Genomic DNA, 15,722 nt, shown 5'->3' with positions numbered 1-15,722 from the left:
TCATGTGGACATTAGAACTTTACAAAACAGTGTTTCCACATAAGTTCCATTTTTTGGCTGGCCTGACATGAACCCTGAGTTGTATATTCTCCTGCAAATTTGTCATCCTTCATCTTTTTCCTCTTACCATTTCATTCAAGAGAGGCTGTCCCAATGTACTGTACACAGAACTATGTGAACTCATGCTGTTCTAACTTTAAGCTGCCCAAAAGCTGGTTAGCATGGGAACTTGTGGAGAGGCAGGACACTGTAGCCTGGTATATGTTTTCTTCAACATAGCTAAATAGCTGCACAGCTTTTGTGCAGCTGTGTGCACAGGAAAACTGAGCCTGTACTTCTACGCTGTTACCTCAGTTAAATTTATCTCTGTGACCAAAACTTCGTTCTTTTTGTCTGCTTTGAAAGACATGCCTAATTAAGCAACCTTAAATGGTCCAGTCAAAGAGGCATGCATTAATTTAAGCATTTCTGGTAGATGAGTGTGAATCTTTCCTAAGCCAGACCACATTGCTGAAACGGTATTTGTCGTCAAGAAAACATGCTAATATTCTGCCACCTCAGAGGCACAGGGTAGTAACATCCCCAGTCCCTGTACCATTCTGGCAGTGCTCTGGACACATAACCATGCATAGGGTTCTACCTGACTATTGTAGCACATGTGGTAAAAGAAGAAAGCATTTCAAGTGAAATATTAATAGAAAGATGACATCTCTCTTAAGAAAAGTCCAGGTTGGAAATGTAGCTAAGTGATAACAAAAGCAGGATGGACACTCTTCCCTTTGATTGAGTTCTGATTATTGTTGACAGAGCTTAAATCTTTACTTTAACATGGTTAATTTAAATTGACAAATGTGACCTTTAAACTGAAATAACAGTGATCTTTTACTAGCTGAATGCAATTAGTTAAAGGAGAACCATTTAAGTTGGGACTTAGATTTACTAATATATTTCTATTATGTGACAAATTACTGCATAAACTGAATTGTCATAACTACCCTTGGACACAGCTAGACCACACTAAATACAAACAAATGAGTTGTTCACTCAAGATGTTATAGTGTCTAAGTCCATATCAGTATCCAAATGCTAACATACTGTACATGGCTCAACTGAGCTGACATGTCAAAATGTTAAGCTATGACTAACCATGTCTGAGGTTTCAAAAGAAGAATTTCTGTGTATGGAGACATGATTTATATAATTTTAAAGCCAGGTAAACTGTACCAATAAGGTTTATTAGAGAGTAGTGTAGTAGATCATATCAGTGAGAATTTCAGAAGGTCACTTTTGAACAAGTCAGCTTTTGAGCACTTACAAAAGACCATAAGGCCCAGACAAAACATAACCTGTAGTCAGAATCAGTATATAATGTATGTGCAAATATGACTTTATCTTACCTTCATGTTTGTTTGAGCTCCTTTCTGTTTTAAGTTGGACTAGACTCAGAGTGTACTTTATTTTAGCTATTGGTGCATTATGGGGCAGACAAAATACAGAGGATTTAGGAGGCTGTAGAAAAGACTCAGCCATGTTCCAAGCCAGCCAGGAATATGCATGAATATAATACATGAAAATTCTGTCTGATCTGGCACCTTCATCTGCTGATTTACTGAGCTGGGGCAATGGACATATATACAGATGTAGTCTGATCCCTTGAGACAAATCTACTAACCTTTTTGATTCACATTGTAAGTAATGGGTGAGATCTTGAAGGATTAAGCCTTAGATGTAACATTCAGCTGCCTGAAACTGATGTGGGCAGATGCCCCATCTTAATTCTCCATGCCCTACTTAATCTGTGTGGATATGTGGAAAGCCACTCTTTCGGTTCTTGCTGAAAAGTCATTTTTGCTCAGATTCCAGAGGGAGAAATTATTACTGATGATACTGCTTGCAAACATCTGGCAAAAAAAAAAAATGTTATTTAATAGGTATGTTTTATTATGAAAATGTGTTGTTCTATGCTTTATAACAGGAACTAATAACCACTGGACATAGCACATGACTCCTAAGCAAGTCAGGTTCTTTTTTGGCATAAACAGCCTCTCTCTTCCAACACTGTGTTAAACTTTCATTTATCATGCTGGATGAAGCCCACACAGGCTAAAGTACCAGTGAAGTCATTAAGGGGTGCATGAATTCAAGGGAAAGAAAGGGACAGAAGAAAAGAAAACCTGCTTCAGAAGACCTCTTCTTTTAAGTAGTCCCTGTTCCTTGTCAAAAGCGTTTGGATGTATGGCCTGTTCCAAAATCTTTTTGTGGGTTTTGCATACAAATTCTGCAGAGAGCAGAGGGAGAGGGGAGAGACAACACAGCAGGGCCTAAGATGTCAGGATGAATCTAAAGTTCCATTGAAACATTCTGCTTGTCTAAAATAGAATTATTATTTTTTCAAACTACAGAGGAATAGATGGGTATTAAAAAAATACCTACTGCTTTCTTTTTCTTGTGGCTGGCTGCAAAGAACCTGCATGGCTGCAGGTTGAGATGTGACAGATAATTAGTGTTGGGCAGACTTCAAAATGTTTGCAATATGAGTCTAAAAAGTTTACGTGTTTATCCAAATTTCTTTGGTCTAGAAACAGGGTTGACAGACAAGCTTTCTTCTTTGGAGATTCTTGCCACCACCTGATTGTCAAAGACTCTGAAATGTTGCAAGAATAAACTCTTGTGTGATGTGTCAGTAATTAGGCTTTTGCGTTCTGTTTGGATTGGGGTTTTGCACATCAGCATAGCTCTAATGACGTCAGCTCAGAATATGCCTCATAAAATTCAAAGGGAAGTTAAGATAAATCAGCATCAATGTAGTTCATTCCCTTGTTGTCTTCAGGGAGCGATCAGCTTAATTTGAGTTTAGCTTGAGGTTTCAGGTTCTTGGGCCAGTCATAGAGCAAGCATAAAATGAAACCCCTTGATCCAAGTACCTTGCAGCTTCAGGAAAGTGCTGATCTCTATCAGCAAATATCACCTGAGCAACATATGTACCATCGACTTAACGAGATCATTGTGACTGTGCAAATGTACATCGTGACTAGTTTAGCAGGGGTTTGAATTCCGTCAATTTTGATTAATTTTTTTCTTTTTTTTTTTTTTTTTTTTTTATATTTCCTGTTGTTTTGTTGGGTAAACTATTCCAGGTTTTACTTTACCCAATTTATTTCAAAAGAAATACATTCCCCCATCTTAAACTATAGTCTGAATGCCATAACTGTGACTTTATATTGACTCTGAGATCCTAAATTATTCTCCAGGCTGCTGGACTCTTTGGGAACACCACTAGAGAGAGGTGCTGGACCTCCTCTGGAAGAAGCCTATATATACCTACTGTTAGCCCAATGAAGATAAACTCTAGACTGCTTGCATTTTAGCTGAAGGTGATCAATGTGCGATGCAACCAAACGTGAACACCATTAAAACAGAGGAAGATATGATAGCAGTGAAGCTCTGACAAAGACTAAGGGGTTTTGAATTTGAAATGAAAGCTTCTACAACTGTTAAAAACGATAATAACAAATGACACCTTTCTCCTTTGTCATGTCAACAGTGCTGATGCAAACATATTTATAGCCCCAAAGCCCAGCTTTACTGGAAGATGAGGAAGAGATAAAAAGATGCCATTCCATGCCCAAAGAACATTGGCAGGCTACAGAACTAACAAGGAATGCAGCATTAGTCTTTCTGTTGACTGTCTCTGACTTGAGGATGTGAGTGCAGAACTGAGAGCATCACAATGACCACAGTGTGACTAAATCTGGCTGGAAATGAAGCAAACCTAAGTTTATCTTGCTTCCACATTGCTCTCTGGGAAATGAGCTCAGCTGCATGCACCTAAGTGATCCTCAGACTGGTTTCAAATTTGCAGCTGTTTTATTATCTGATTTTGCTTTCCTTTCTAAAAGCTGTTCATGCTTCAGCTGCTAATATTCCTACTTGGTGACAACAGAGCCACAAAGGGAGGCTACTTGTTTTGCTACCAAAATGTAACACAGAAACTATTACCTTCATTATATGTGTTACATAATGGTGTAAAGGAATCATCTGGGTAGGATTCATTTTAAATATACTTTAAAGCAGTCTTTAAAAGGAACTAACTCCACCATGAAACACTTTTATGACACTAGGGAATCCTCATTTTGTGACCACTCTGTTCGATGGATGTGAATGCTCAGGTCAGTATTCACAAGAAAGCCAAATTCAGGGTTTTGAAAAGAAGCTGTGATATCTTTAGTTTATTATTTAATCAGTGGGCCAGTCTCAGCATTGGTTTTATGCTCATGACTGGCTGTTGAAAGCCTGAAAGACAATGTTCAGTGACAGTAGAAAGGGAAGCAGGTTGTCATTTCTCCTATGCATTCCCCTGACTCACCACATGCTCAAACAAGGATATGATAGGCTTGTCTGCATTTTGATTCTATTCAGTAGCCATTGTCTCTGAAAATGTGCAAATAAAATAATGAAAACCATGATAAAACAGAGCAGGAAAAATCTCTCACTATTTAAAGCAGCTGTTTGGGTGCCAGCTGCTTAGTAACAAATACATCTTTAATGAAATCAAGCAATCCAGCAGGATTTATTGATTGCTAACAATTGTTTTAAATACAGTCTGGTATGCTGGGCTGTTTGCATCCTTTTTTGTCCAATTAGTTCAGTTGGTTTGAATTAGAGATACTTTGCTATTATCTTAAAAAAAAAAAAATGCAGCTCACTAGACAGCATATTATTTTCCTCCAGAATAAAGTGTAGGAGAGTTACATAGAGTAAAAGATTTTAATGCTATTCCAGCTGTTTAGGGGAAGGCAGCAGTGTGCCTTGTCAAGTCCTTTCACCTCAGCAACTGCAGTTCAAATCCATCCTGAAATCTTGAGTGAAGAGGATGCAGTGTTCTCTCCTTGGAGCCTGTTGAACAGTGGAAAGGACAAGGACCCCTGTGTTTTCATGGCACTTCAGAGCCAGTTTCTGCAAGAAGGATAAGAGAGTCCTGTGGAAACTTAAATCTTAAGGCTGACCCCTATCTACCTGTAGTTCTACTCTTGCTAACAGTGGAGGGAAATAAATCAGCACTATTGCAAGCTGATGGACTAGATGGCACAAGAAATCATTTCAGCCCTGTTTTCTATGAATTTAGGAAAATCTGCTGTTGGCTTGAAGATTGAAGAAGTTCTGTTCCCAGACAAAGCTCTGGATTTTCACACAATTACATACCAGTTATATCAGTGCTAGCTGGAAATCCCTAAGCACCTAGCTATTTTCAGTGCACCTGCACAGCCATTAAAGTCTTCACTAAGAGGCTGATCCCACAGGGCTTTTAGATTCAGCAAAAACTGTCTCTGATTTCCTGGGTATATTTAATATGAAAGGATTAAAAGCTCAGGCCCAAACATGCATGCTGTATGCAGCAGAACTATGTGAAGTTCATTGCTGCTGATTTCAACTATTTTTTCTCTGCTTCAGTGAGCATGAGAAATATTGTATTCTAAGTATTGGACACACCTCACAGAACCACAGTACCAAGCTGAGATAACCATTCAAAAGCACATACAGCTAAGAAAACAAATGGAATAGATAATTGACTAAAAACACTAATGTGTTTTCTTGAATGATGCGTTTAGACAAACAGTGGTGGCGTATGATATATTGAAAATAAATGGTAGTTTGAAGCTGTAGATGCTTGGACCCCACACTGTGGGGTAATGCTATCAAAATGTTCACAGATAAATGACTTTGTTAAGCTTTTGCTCATATAACAGCTATCCACAGAAGCAGACCTGTCGCCATTATGGTTATTCAAGTGCATAAGAACTGCTGACACTAAGTGTGCCGAATGGGATTCGTATATATTTTCAAACCAAATGGTTCACATGAAACATACTAGTTTATCTGAGACTTGCAATCTTTTTCAAGTGTGTTGTGCTTAGTTCTGTATCCTTATATTACGTTAGACATTTTGATCCATATGGGAGTATGGCAGCAGCACAGACTGTACACCATAGAGGACCCTGACCCACTGCATAACCTGAAAAACTTGTAGTATCTTTATATTCAGCTCCACATTTGAACTCACCATTGTAGACTCGTGTCTCAATCTGCCTGTATAATCAAATCTAGAATATGTTTTCCTCTAGGCATTTTATCCTATCAGATAGCATGGTTCAGGTTTTTGTGTCTGTTCTAAAATGAGTGGTAATCTCTTGTTCACTGGTGCATTACTACTCAGGTGGCTGTAGTGGTAGGGTGTGATCATTATATGGACAAGTAGGGTGCACTTCCAACACAGCTTAAACGCAAATCTGTCACTACCACAGTGAGGTTAAGAGAGTGGGATACCCTGATATTTCTCTGCCTATTGCTTCAAACAAAGTTTCAGCATGGCTTCTAGCAGATTGCCTGTGATATGAAAACAGACCACTTCTCAGGTATGGCTTTTAGCAGTTAGCTGACACTGAAAATCAGTAAGATAACTAAAGCCACCAGCTTAGCTCAGCATCTGATAAAAAGTCATTGACTGTTGGTTTTGATACAATTTTTAAATGCTATTCAGAGCAGAAAATGATCTATTAAAATATATGCTGCCAGTGAGGAAAGTCTTTTTTGACACTGTGAGCTCATATTCACAAGGAGGAATAGCTGTCCCTGATACAGCTGCAGAGGTTCCCACGTTTGTCTGTGTCTCCTCTTTCTTTCAGAGTTAGTTGCTCCTGAAGGAGGTCTCACAGATGAGGGTTTTTTTAAAGATGAATCATTATCCTGGGCTCCACTACCTGGGGGTAGCTGCTGGGTGAATAGCTGGCACATCACTGCAGTGGTTGCAGGATCCTCCCAGAAGGCTAGGGTGATCAGGTGCAGGTGAAAACCATCTTGATCGTCTCCCATTATTGCTCAAATATCATAGCAGAAAGAGAAGACCTTTGCAGTAAATGCTTGGTAGAACTGCATTATATATTCCAACAATTTAATTCCATTTATTGCAGGATTTGTAGGAATATATACTATGTCATGGTTTAACATTCACTGATACTTTATCTCCATACAGTGGCAGGTACACTGGCAGACCTTCAGAAACACTGTTAGTACAGCAGCAGCGGCCACAAATGAGGATTCAGGCGTCCTTGTGCCAGGCACTGTGTAAACACTTAGTCATAGACATTCCTTGAGTTTTTACACATTAGCTAGATGAAAGCTCGGGAGGGAATCAAAGGCAAAAGGAGACTAAATTTTCTTCAGACTCATGCATTGAAAAGATACAAATTCTTCTGAGCCTCAGAGTAGTAGCTCAAAGGCATGTTTGAGAATCAGCTATAAATTATATGCACCATTTTATATCCAGTTATTGCCTTACCTCTAACCCCAGTATATAACCCTGTAGATTACAATCGCATTTTCTAAATTCTTTAGAAAAGTAGGAACGCTCTCATTGTAAAGACACAGCAAAACTACTAAGATATAGTAAAAGTAAGGTTTTCACTATTTTAAAGACTGAATGGAATGATCTAGTTAATATTTCAGATTCCATTGATACAGAAATATATAGCAGTAGCAGCAGACCTACATGTCTTTCAGTACGAATATTTATATTCCATGACCTAAGAACTGAACTACAGTTGAGCCCCTGTGGTGCTATATGTTGGACATAAACATATTCTTATTCCCGCACAAGCCAAAAGCAGAAAATATTTCTTTTCTAGTGTTCCAATCTATGTGAATGTAAATTAAAATTTTTGTTGAGTTTCAGGTAGTGTATTTGTTACTTCCTCTCCAGTTAGAATATAACAGCTGACCCAACCCTGTGAAAACCAGCTGCATCTATGTAGCACTCAAAAACACACAGCGTTTTTATGTCTGCTATGAAAAGAATCTAAATAGCAAAGGCATAGGAAAAATTCCAAATACAAGGAAAAATCAAGGGTGGAAGAAATCTGATCAAGTGCAGACTTCTGTAACTTACACAACATAGTTCCTCCTAAAGCAGAAATTCAGCTAGATGAGACAAATTGTTCCCTAAAGATGCCGGTTTCTCTCAACTGACACTGAAAGGTACTGGGGTAACTGGCTTATGTGCCTAAACTGTAGATCTTTAAAGTTAAATATGATCAGTCCCATTTGACATGACCTGTCTCAGGTCACAGCAGAGTTCTCTGGTGGGTTTAAGAACAGAGGTAGATCTGTAATTCAGCTTCTTGCCAGGAAGCATGAGACTCTCCATCCAGGGTTTTTTATTAATTTTGTATTATCTGTGTCACTTGAAGAAAGGGCTAAACTGAGCTCAGAGTTGCTTTAGTTAAGCATAGCGATCCTGACTTGTTCCTTTCATGAGTAACTAGCACAGAAAGAGCTCCAGATTTTCTATTTCCCCTTTCCTGAATGTTGCCTTCAGTGATAATTTAAAAAACAGTGATGGAAAGAGAATGACCTGGAGAAAGGTAGATGCTTTTAAAAGTGCCTTTGACACCACAATCACAAAGAGATTTTCTATATCAAGAATGTGTGGGGATAGATTCTAAGCAGAGATGTTTCACATCCCTTAAGCATATGACTCAGAAGTGGTTTTGTCACTTTCAGAATAAATCAGTGGGTAAACCCCCTTGCTCCAAATTTCCTACATTTATTTTTTTTCTTCTTAATTCTCAGCATAGATCATTTCCTCCAAGCACTTTTGCTTCATAGAATCACAGAATGTTTTGGCTTGGAAAAGACCTTTAAAAGTCATCCAGTTCCAATTCTCCTGCTGTGGGGACGGAGATCTTGTACTAGATCAGGTTGCTTAAAACCCTGTCTAGCCTAACTTTAATGCTTATCTTCCACTGAGATGCACTTACAATTTCCATGGCACCAAATTCTCCCCAAAGTTGGCTAACATGGCAACAGAGGGTCTCCAGATAAATGGGGATTGATAACATCCAACTTCATAATTTATTTCAACTCATAGCCCTCAATTCTCTGTGGCACATTGTCAGATTAGGAGTTTGAATTACATATTTTTTCTTTTCCAGTTTTAATGAGATATCTAGAAACTGCTGTAGCAACTTTTTGTATCAGTGCAGCAGACATGCAACACAGTATTTTTTCCTATTTTCTATCACTCTCTAAAATCTCTTAAAAGAACTGATGAGTAGTTTCAAGCAGATCGATTTATAACACTGATACATGCTGGAAATTCCTTTCTATCTTCACTCTTTTTGGTTGTTCTTTTCAACATGTGATATGGCCCAGGAGCAAGCATGTTTCATTTTTGCGTGTTCAGGCACATAACAGCTAGTTATACACATGCAGTTTGGCAACTATAAAACCAGATGTCATTTGTAAAAATCAGGTTCCACTATTTTAACCAAATTCTTGCAGAGTTCTCTCATTTTGTCTACGTAAGAACACTTAGCATTGCAAATTTGAAGGAGTAAAAATCAGTCTGGCTTTAAAACCTTGCAATGTAATTAACTGAGACTTTCTAAAAAAAAACATAATTTGCAAGAGAGCATGCTATTAACATATTAATACTCTGACCCTTTCTTTATGAGGGTCGTGAATTCAGTTGTGCTAAATCTATAGGATGCTGTGACAGAAGTAAAAAAGTGAGGTAATGTAGCTCAATTGCACCGATAAAAAGGTTGCTGTGTTCAAAGACAAGGATTAGTGTTAATAATTTTTCTCCAGGGAAGAAAATGCTCAGTCCAGGTTCCTTTAGGGCCTGTAGATCCTTGTCAAGATGCAAGAAAGAAAGGACTTGCTTGACGAGGTCATTTCAGCATCTTTTTTTTGGCAAGAATGGTCTGTGAGACAAAACATTTGGAGATGCTTTGCTATGTAACTGCAGTTTTATTATCATTGAGTACATTTACTAGGGTCATATATTCATAAATAGAAATTTCTTAAACCTTTAAAAACTCTCATAAAAACACAAAAACATTCTCAGTATTGGTTCAAGACTCCAAAATTTCTTTTATTATTATTATTGTACAATGGAATAATAATTATAGACAGTGCATATATTGCACAGGTATTACTGCATTTCTCTTCATATATGTACGTGTCTCTTTAAAACTATTTGCTATATTGCAGTAACACAAAGTAACCCAAACTGGACAATGCAACTTAGATATGTTATTTACTATTCACATTTGAAATAGGAAATAAGTGTGTGTGCAGTCAGTTTATGAAAGAGTTTACCTCCCTTCTCTATCATTATAATGTTATAGTATAGAGAAGTACAAGCAGAATAAAAGATATGTGTGCAGCAGTTGCAGCTCCAGCAGATGAACAGCTTCTGTAAGTCTGACATCACTGATGAGTTTTAAGGATACTAATAAAGGCCAAATCAGAGGGGAATGCATCCAAGTCTGATTAAGCTTTCTTGATCTGCTGTCGAAGATAAAAAAGACTCTTGTCACTGCCCCTCCAGCTCCTGCCACAAGACCAGGAGAGTGGTACCCTAACTCATCCACCTCCCAATTTTTTTTTCCCATTTGGTCTCATTAAAATATGTGCTGATACTGTTGTGATGGCTTTGCTGTGTTTCACTGGAAGCTCCCTCTTTACGTAAGGCAAATATTTGAATTAAGACAAAATATGGTGATACATAATGGAAAGCAGAAAGGAATGGGAGTATGAGACAGATTCCTGTGCTTTCTATTCACTGTGTGCCTGGCAAGTCTTAACTTCATTTATATACATCTGGGTCAGATACAAAGCTTGCCACATGCAAATATTTCCATTCTTAAGTTCACTTCCATTTCAGTTATTTTGAATTCTTCAGGTGAATGAAGATGCCTCTATTATTTTGAAAGTTATTGGCAAAATACATGCTGTATTATTTCCCTATTAACAGCATGCAATTATTTGGGAATAAATTTTTGTGTATTAGTATATGTACAAAGAAAAAATAAATAATTCATACAAAACATACTGTGCGTATTATGTTTTCTCCAGTTATTACATGAATATGTTATTAACATGCTTAGGCTTCTGTAGAGGATTCATTTTTCATGTCTTTTCTACACACTTCTCTTTTTTCCCTGTCCTTATGAAGTTTCTAGCATCTAAATAAATTATGTCACTTTGAAATTTTTGTGGGAATTACAGCCATAAAAATTAGGTCTTTGGGGGAATGGGTTTAAATGACTTCCTTGCTTCCTAGGTGTGTGATTTTTCTCTCATTCATTATAGGCTTGTGTTGTTTAACAAGGTAGAAAGGAAACTGAGTTTTTGTTGATGTTGTTGAAAGAATAAGAACTGCGATTTCTGTTGTTATACAGAAACAAACAAAATATTTTCCAATTTTATGCACTATAAAGCTCATAAAATGTTCATGTTTAAGTCTTTATTACCTCAAAATGCTTTTTTTCCTGTTTTAACTTATTTTTAATCACAAGACAATAGTAGTTCTAGATAACCAAAATTTCAGTAATTGTCCAGCTTTAGTGTAATGCATCATTAAATTTTTTAAGCGACACATCCTCACTTTAAACATTTTTCCAAGAATTTGTCTCCTACAGAGTCTCATTTCCTAGAATAAATGTGTAATATCAATTAATTTATAATAGTTCTAGTGCTTACCTTTCCTCCATGTATGTCCTGGGTTCAGCTGTAGCTGGGCTTAAACCACGACAGTGTATTGTGTTACTACTGATTTACACCAACGAAAAGGTGTAAACCAAGTAATACTAATTGCTCATACGAAGCAGAGCGCAGAAATACTTGAGAGTGGCAAGCAGTGTGACAATAATTTTTACATTTTTTTGTCTCTCTTTGTGTTTTTAGTAGATTTTGTTCCATTTTAGTTTTGCAGCTCAGTTTTCAGCAGGACAAATTTTAAATGTTAAGCTAGATTATATAAATTTTATAGTTTATGTAATTATTGGCATACCACATACCAAGTGACTTAAATCTCTGACTTCACGTATTCCAGTTCCTTAGAATAAGAGGTTGCAGATCTACAGATTTGAATGGCTAGATTTAAATCTGATTGGGCTTTATGCAGCTATGGGCAGCGTATTGGGTCTGGTTTTCCCATTAACAAGGAACTCTGTCACTAATTTCTGGTACTAAAGGAAGCCAGAAGGAGGCTTGATCAAGTGGATACACTCTTATTCTTAAAAATAAAATAAAAAAAAAAAAATCTCAGACTTCAGGAGAAAGTATTAACAATTAGACAATTTAAAATCGCACAGAAAAGAAATATGACTTCCAGATGGCTTTTAGACCTTATAACAGGATTTATTTGATTCTGTACAGCCTTTAAACAGGTGATTGTACTTATTTATAGTAAATCATTTAGTAGGGATTTTTTGTCACTTGCAGAAGAGACATTCTTTTCAAGTGACATTCATCTAACACAATGTGGATGTTGCAAATATATTTCTGAGTTAATTGATTTAAGCTTCCTTTATAGTCAGCAGAAAGAAACAGCTATTTTTCTGAGCTGTATATCTCATTAAAGAGTAGATGCCTCAAATAGGTCCAATGACTCATGTTTTAGGTGTTCTTATATATCTCTTTTGACTCTAAATGGACTCTAGAATGACTAGTTCAAAGATAAAGATCTACTGTGTTCATTCCTGAAGTTGGGTGAGATGAATCCTGCACTCTTCATCTACCCACAAGAATTCTGAGTTTTTTTGGCTTACAAAAATGTGCTGACATATCCTGCTCTATTTTAAGTATACTTAAGAAACTAAGTGATGTTTCTCTAGGTCTGTCAAAAGCATTAATAGACATCAGCAAAGAGGGATGATTTATGTTTACTTTCATCAGCACACACTCGTTTTGTGTAGTTTGAAGTAGTTCTGAACGTTTCTGTTCAGGGATACACAATGAGGTCATGAGAAGAGGAGAAAGCAAAACCTGAATCTATTTCCCCTTGTGCTTCTTGAATAGGGTGTGAAATTGTGCTAATGTAATTCCATTAAAATCAATCATTTTTAGTATTCTCAACCTAAGAAACAATTTTGCCATTTGCCTCCACATAGCACTGCATCTTTCAGCTTATTACCAGCAGTGTGAAAAAGACACAGATGCAAACTTATCAAAGACTAACCAAGACAGGATATCTCTGATCCCTTGATTCCCTTAGGGGAACTCCTTCTACTTAATGCTGTGCAAGCTAGTTATTTTCTCAAGCTCTCTGGAGGCTTCTGAAATTTATTTCCAAAGGTGTCTATTCATAATATGTTTCTTCATATATACTATTTTGCATTTACTTATAAAGTAGAATTAATTATTTTTAATCTTGTAGGCATGAGATATTTCTTTCCCCCTAATATTCCCCTACTCTGAGATAACCTCTTCTGAGGGGAGAAAGATGCATTAATTTTGCAGATTTTCTCATGTTTCTCATGAAGGATAAATGTGTGCTGACTCACTCATTTAGCAGAAAATTCAGTTAAAAATGTTCTGATTTCTGCAGTATATATCCATACCTCCATCTCGAAGGAAATCTGTTTTTAAGAGAACCTTCTTCAGGCATTAGTTCCATAGAAGCATAGTTTTCAAGTATGTTAACTCTTACTGATTAAAAAAACCCTTGCAGAAACACATAGTAATATGTCAATGGCTAAACCAATAAAAACAAATAGCATCGTAACTGATCACACACAAAGGCTGATTCTCAATGGGTGTATATCATCTTCAGTTCATTAACCTCAATGAAGTTAAATGGATTTTACATCAGCCCTAGAACTAAGTTTAATGTGTGAATCTGTTAAAAAGAAAAAAAAGAAAAAAGGAAAGGAAACAAATTTACTGAGAGCTTGGAATTTATAAGAATTTTTTGATGCCTGTTTGGCAGAGGCTCAGTACTTGTGTTTGAAGCAATTCTGCCTTTTCTAAAATATTTCTGACACTCCTTGACACCCTAAATTCTTCAGGAGAAAAAAAGAAATAAAAGAGTGCTCTTCACTTTTCTTATCAGACTTCCCTGGATCTGTCTATTTTGGTTTAATTTCCTTTTAGAGCTTGTGAAAGTTGCTAGGCAAATAGTCCTGGAGATCGAAATGTTGTTTGATGTAACAGAGCATAGTAAGTACCCACGATGTGAGCTTCCTCTTCTAAATTGCTGTTTCTGAAGCCAACAGCCCCAGATTAATGGGAGAACACAGCATAAAATCTGGGCTGTAAATTAGCATAAGGGAAATATAGCTCAATGCTTCAGTTTTTCTGCTAGACACCTCAGTAATTCAGCACTGAGCCCTGACCAAATCTTTGGGTTATCGTAGAAGCATAGACTCTATCTGAAATCTCATTGCTATTTCTGATGACAAAAGCATCCTGGACACTCTAGGCTTTGAGGTGGTATAATAAGGCACATCTCCACTAAAATCAGGTTCTCACACTGAGCAGCTACCCTTGTATTCTTTCTTTCTCTATATAGATACACCATAGAGGTAGGAATTGCAATAGGTTGCTCCTTCTTACGTCTCCCCTACAAAAGCTGTGACTGCCTAAAATTTCTGCCATAGTGTTTTGTTGAATGCAAAATAAAAGAATAAATAAATATTGCAACAAAGCCAATGAAAACAACATACAGACAGGCTTTGGACTGCAGATATAAATCTTGGTACTTAGCTGAAACTAACAATCCTTAAAACTGTTCAAAAACCAGCATTATGTTGAGTTGGACATAGCTTAAAATAAAGTGCAAAAATATTATGTGATACTACTTGAAAATGTTCCTTCTATTTCCTGGCCTTGGTAAAATTATCAGTGAAACAAACAACTGTATAAATGATGAGGGAAATTGTCTCCTTTGTAGCTAGTCTGCTCAGGAAGAAATAATGTATTTAATCTTTTGCGTCACAGGTGGTTAATACTAGGAGAGTATTTCATTGATGAGACTGCCTTTAATAGTATGTCCCCAGTTTTTATTTGATATTTTTTATATTATTAGTGTAGTTTTTGTGTCTGTGTATTGAATATATCAGTGTACATGCACAGCACTGTCAACATACATTCTGTTAGTAAAGTAAGGAACAAAGTGCTTACAGATACATGATATGCGTACTGGGTTTTATATTAGTGGCCAAGGCAATATACTTGACACAATTTGTCTTTATTCTTTATATCTACACAGACAAAGAATTAAAGATAGTGCAGTTAATTTTATTCATTTTCTGCTGTTCTTATTTATGTGAAGTAAGGTCTAACCATTACTTAACTTACCCTTCAGACATTAAATGTTCTTTTCTGTCTCTACCTAAAATTGAGATAAACTTGCTCAGGTCCAGAAAATGTCTTGACAGTGCAGTGTAGTAAATTTGATGAAAAGCAGGACAACTGGGTGATACAGAATTACACATTACCCCTGTTAAACAGTTTCTGGTGAACAAGCTACCTTGATATCCCTCCTGTATCCTGTACTGTGTAATACTTCCATACCTAGACATTGCTTAGTGAGTGTTAATTGGTGCAGTTTAAAACTTTACCAAGGACGATGTTAACAATTAAGCAGTTGGGATTAGCAAGGCAATTCTCAAACCTGTGTTTAAGGAAAGAGATAAAAACATTGTAAGCTGGGACAGTTTTTCCTTTACAGAGTGGGGCAGTTTAAGAAAGACTAGGAAGACTGGACTTTCATATGGGTAACTGTGCAATGGAAAAGTCCTATTTAGCTTAGTGGAGAACTTTCCAAAGTGGGTAGGGACACCTACAACTCTTTTTTCACATTTGACTCCTTCTTATGCTTGGAAGCAAGCTTCACCAAGCTTATAGGTAAGCTATATGAAGCTGGGTTTTGCAGT

Source organism: Pezoporus wallicus, unplaced genomic scaffold (genome assembly GCF_028554395.1).
Source record: "Pezoporus wallicus isolate ANWC-B61680 ecotype Strahan unplaced genomic scaffold, APGP_CSIRO_Pwel_v1 contig_8218, whole genome shotgun sequence".
Taxonomy (NCBI): Eukaryota; Metazoa; Chordata; class Aves; order Psittaciformes; family Psittacidae; genus Pezoporus; species Pezoporus wallicus.
The sequence above is the reverse complement of the archived record's forward strand: the minus strand, read 5'-3'. Positions refer to the sequence as shown.